This window comes from Chinchilla lanigera, unplaced genomic scaffold (genome assembly GCF_000276665.1).
Source record: "Chinchilla lanigera isolate Chin_1 unplaced genomic scaffold, ChiLan1.0 scaffold00025, whole genome shotgun sequence".
Taxonomy (NCBI): domain Eukaryota; kingdom Metazoa; phylum Chordata; class Mammalia; order Rodentia; family Chinchillidae; genus Chinchilla; species Chinchilla lanigera.
The window spans coordinates 20,967,571-20,972,662 of NW_004955426.1; the positions used below are offsets into that span (position 1 = coordinate 20,967,571).

Consider the following 5,092-nt stretch of genomic DNA (forward strand, 5'->3'; position numbering starts at 1 on the left):
AATTCACTGCTACAAGGGCAGCATTTTGTCAACATATATAGAAAATCTTTCAGAGAGTATATATTCTTTGTCCTAGCAATTCCTCAACAAATACCTTTTTTTCAAGAAATGCCAAAATGGGAATAAAAATTTATCTACAATATTACTTTTTACTATAGCATTATTTAAATCTAAAAACACAGGGCCAGGAATATAGCTCAGTGGCACAGTGCCAGCCTGGCAAGTGCAAGGTTCTGAGTTCGATTCTTGGTACCACAAAAAAAAAGTCTGAAAACACAGAACTTAAATGTTTGTACTAAACAGTCCTATCCCATTGCTGCCCGTTGACTTTTTGAGAAAAACAGCTAAGGATTTCATAATTTACTAATCCTGCTGTTCTAGCCATGCTTGATGGAGCTGGGATCTATGCCTGAGTCAAACACTACCCAACAGTAACACTGTATTGCAGACAATGATTAAAGAAGATCATCGGTTTTTCCCAACCTAGGAGAAAGGAGATCATATATATGTACATATACAGATACAGATACATATCACAATGGTTGTCACATTGTAGTAAAGAGATAATTTCTACTTTCTTCTTTGTGCTTTCTTCTATATGTAATTTTAATAGTTAATCTATATTACTTTGCAATCTTAAAATCATTTTCACATCAGTATAGTAATATGAAAGTAAAATCCAAAGAAAATGAAAAGTTTTACCAGATGTTAAATGCCTAAAATTATAACTTTAAAAATATTATGTCTTAGCAAACCTAGGCTCCAAATCCAAACTCTATTTCATAATTATGTAGTAACTTTTATGCAATGTAGGCTGTTAAAGGAGGAAACCACCTTAGATAGCTTGCTATAATCAAATAAAGTATACACAAAGTAGGAGTCTCAGGCAGAGTAGGTCTTCAATAAATGCTGGGTGCTTATCACTGCTGCCTTCATAGATACACTTCTAGAAAGTATCTAGTTGCCTCAATGGTATCCCAACATACCTTTATCCTTAAATGGTCTGTTCCCTGCCTCCTTAAAAAAAAACTGTAACTAGAAAGCAGCTGTTTTTCACTTCTCGTTCTCTGTGGTTCCAATAGTCTATGCCAACCATCACTGCTACATGAGAAAGTTATATACGTTCATAAAAATTGCTTCCTATGCATCTCTCAACAAATTAGGATTATCTTCCTCAGTCTGCAAGGTTGCCCAAGCATCCCTTCATGTTTGTTTTGAAGAAACACAACATATCTCAGAACCATGTCAAGAAGGTATACCTAACACACTAATGGCATATAGAAAGACAATGTCATTTTTCTAGGCACATTATTAAAACACAGACTATCATAGGCTATTTGCTGAACTATGATCATTTGTAGCTTTACAAAAATTTTCAAAGACAAAAGCAAAAATATGTCTCTGACCACAACAGTTGACTTATATTACTCTTCAAATATTAAAATAATATGTTTAGGGAGAAAGCAAAGATGATACTAAAATTTAGAGGCAAATCAAAATTCAGTTCCAGGTAACTACAACAGACAGGGAAGCCAGAATGGTGGAAATTATCTCTTTACTACAATGTGACAACCAGTAATATAGATTAACTATTAAAATTATATATAGAAGAAAGCACAAAGAAGAAAGTAGAAATTATCTCTTTACTACAATATGATCCCAGTTACTCAGGAGGCTGAGGCAGGAGGATTTCAAGTTTGAGGCCAGCCTTAGTGTACTGGTTACCTTTCCTGTTGCTGGCACAAAATACCTGACACCTGCAACTTAAAGGAGAAGAAGGTTACATTCGTTCACGGTTTCCAAGGTTTCAGTTCATGGTCAGTTGGCACCAAAGTAAAGACATCATGGTAGAAAGGCATGAGATATGAAAGCTGCTCAACTCAGGGCATCTGGGAAGCAAGAAGCAGGAGAAGAGCCCAAAAGCATGGGACCAGAGACCAGATTTAGTCCCTAAAGTCATACCCCATGGCTGACCCAGAAGTATGCTTTACTGATTTCCTAGGCACTTTTCAGGCCAATCAATTTGATGATCAAGATTAACTGTCATGCTGGGTTAATCAAGACCCTGTCTCAAAATAAAATTTAATATAATTTAGGTTTAAAAAGATTGGGTATACAGCTTAGTGGTAAAGCATCTGCCTAGCCTGTGTGAGGCCCCAGGTTCAATTCTCATACAGAAAGTGAAAAAAAAAAAAAAAAAAAAAAAAGAACCACCGGGGCTGGGTGCTCCAGCTATCAAAGGATGGCATTAACACTACAGCAGTGAAAAGTTTATTTTACTGAAAAAATCAAAATGTCAATTCCTTCTATCAAATCTTAGTGCCTGGTGTGTAGGTAGATATATTATACCTTCAAAATATCAGATCCAAAATTTTAAACATTTAAAAACCAACTTAGTCTTTTTCTAATCATCAAGATATTATTCAATATTATTTTCAAATGCCTTTATAACAGTTTTATAATCAGCTTGTTAAAGTTCCTGACTTGGAGTTCTCTTTCCTGAGTATCTTATGGCTGATAATAGTTCTTTCAGGAAACCTTCAAGAGGTTAAGAGAATTTTAGAATTTGAGGGATTCCAATGTTCAAAAAGAGAGAGATAGAGAGCAAGAACTGGTAGCAACTGATGAAAACACAAACAAAAACCTAACAAAAGTTGAATTACAACCAAACATTTCTAAACTGAAAAATTTCCAGTGAGACCCTAATGATTCCTTAGACTCATTAACTTACATAATTTTCTTTACTCAAATATTTGACAAAATAGGGACAAAGTAAATAATAAAATAAAAATCATAGATTAAAAACTAGGAGACAACTCAAGATCTTAGTAATAAAAAACAAAAAGAACCAGAAGTAGAAGTGAATAATAAAAAGTCAAATTTAAGTCTTCTAAACAATCATTACTCTCATATTTAAGGTTTCATATATAAAAAGTTTCTCATATTTAAGGTTTCATATATAAAAAGTTCAGTTTAGGATATAGAGTACCAAAGGAACTCTCCCTCTCATTTAAAATGAGAAAAAGTCATATAGCTTTTAAAGCCATTTAAGAGTTGAGTTGGCAAACCAACCAATGCAAAGAAAGTCGTGTTTAATATAGAATTAAACTTCTCACTTTACATGTAATACCGCCACTACTTGATACAGGCTAAATACACGACTATAATCTACATGACAGAAGTAGAAAACGTACAGCAAATTAGGACTTTCTTTTCCTTGTCCCATCTATCACAGAGCACTAAATTGAAGAGAAAAATCTGCTTTAAGACTAACCAATGAAAATGACTGAAATTTGAAATGTGATTAGCAGATGAGAAATTTGAAATTTGATTAGCAGATGTCCTCATCTTTTTGTCCTGCTGAGCTAAATAATGTAAGACAAAAAAAACTAAAGAGTTTTAAAATTTACTTCATGCTATGATGGAACTAAGGTAAAAAGCACATTGCTCTTCTATGTAAACAGAATTCCCCTTGTCTTATTCAATTTTCAAAAATAAGACTACTACTGAATGCATATATAGTGGGGTTGCATTTTAAAATATCTTCCATAAATTAACATTAGTTTAATGAATCTTAAACTCAGCCTAGTATTCTTAGCCTCATTTCAATTAAAATCAATTTATTAACAGATCTCTTTACACCAATCATTACTTTCAAGAGCAAACGAAAGGTTCAGATTTCCTTCCTCTGTCAAGCGGTAGTTACTTTTCAAGCCACTAAGCTTTCAAGAAGCACACACCTGGGCAAGGGAGATTTAATTTCAGTGTACAGTGAATTAAGTTTGTTTCAAAGAAACCTGAGAGTATATCACATAGCATACTGAATTAATGTCTGTGATGGAGCAGGCCTGCTTACTTTTGAACATTATGACTCTTCACTTCTACTAGGGTTAGAGTTTGATCTCCTTCGCTCTCACACCGTTTTCCCACGGTCACAGGTGTACACTTTGCACGGTGGATTTCGCACGGTCATCTGTGCCTGGAATATGCAATGCTCCCTACCCTAACCGCCCACAACCTCTTCCAATCAGAGATAGCTAAATGCAGCTTGCTTTTAGGGGGCCGAGCAAACGGACACAGTCGCTTGAGCCAGTACATCCAAATGGCATTGCTGGTGGCCTCTTGCTTGCCTGGTAAAGCCCTTTGCAAACATACAGTCATCTTATTTATTCCTTTGCTAGCATGCAGGAGGATATGAAGCTTTCCTACCGCACGCAGGAGCCACTGTGGTCTCCAGCTCCTCTAAAATTAAACCACCGTTTCTCGTTGGAACTGCGCTTTACTTTACACCAGGCTTTCACGCCCAGTATCTCATTTGATCCTCCCTTCAAGCTTGTGAGAAGTGCCTCGTTGTCGTGCCAGTGTTACAGAGGGGGGAAGGCTCCCGTTCACCGACGAAGCCCTAAGAGCGGCCTCTCCCCAGTGGAAGAAGCTTTCTGGCAAAGGCACTGGCAGGTGTGATCCTCCAGGTTCGCAGCCTCTCACCTGACCGGAAGGCTGAAGCCAGGGGTGGGCCTCGCGGCGGCCGCTCACTCCCCCGCACTCCCCTCCACCTCCGTCTGCGCTCCGCCGGGACCCCGACCCCAACGCGCCTCACACGCGCCCCCCTGGGACTCACCGTCTGATCTCGCCAGACAGCGTCTGGAAGGGGCCGGTAAGCTCCCCGTCTGTTACAGCCGTCCAGGGTCTGAGACCCACACTCAGGGGAGACGGCGGTGGCGGTCACCAGAAGGCCTCTGGGCTCCCAAGAAAGGAAAACCCGTCCCGTCAAGCAGCTGACATTTCCCAGTCAATCGGAGCCCCGCCCACTTCCGCCTCCCCGCCTCCCCCGCTCGCCGGCTGGCCCCGCACCGCGGGGAATTGTGGGTATCTGGTAGGCGGGCAGAGCTGCTTGTGCCGGAAGTGGGAGCGAGCCTGTCGGACTGCAAAACAGTATAGGAACTACAATTCCCAGCAGGCTACAGGAGCAGACATCGGCCGTAGGGAGAGCGGGTCAAGCAGCTCTGCGCGCGCTGCAGGGATGGAACGTTGCTACAGTTCGCGGGTCTGACTGCTAGGGGCCAAAGCTGCACGCTGGGAGCCGCTGCGCGCC

At 39.8% G+C, this 5,092-nt stretch overlaps 1 protein-coding gene across 2 annotated transcripts in view; it reads right to left on the reverse strand.

Annotated features, from left to right (window-relative positions):
* Nucleotides 1-4,801, reverse strand: part of Lmbrd2 (LMBR1 domain containing 2) — a 44,049-nt gene extending 39,248 nt beyond the window's left edge. For both annotated transcript variants that reach the window (XM_005386204.2, XM_005386205.2), the window contains exon 1: nt 4,619-4,801. The gene's annotated coding sequence lies outside the window, so the exon portion shown is untranslated. The remainder of the gene's footprint in view (nt 1-4,618) is intronic.
* Nucleotides 4,802-5,092: the final 291 nt, after the last annotated feature.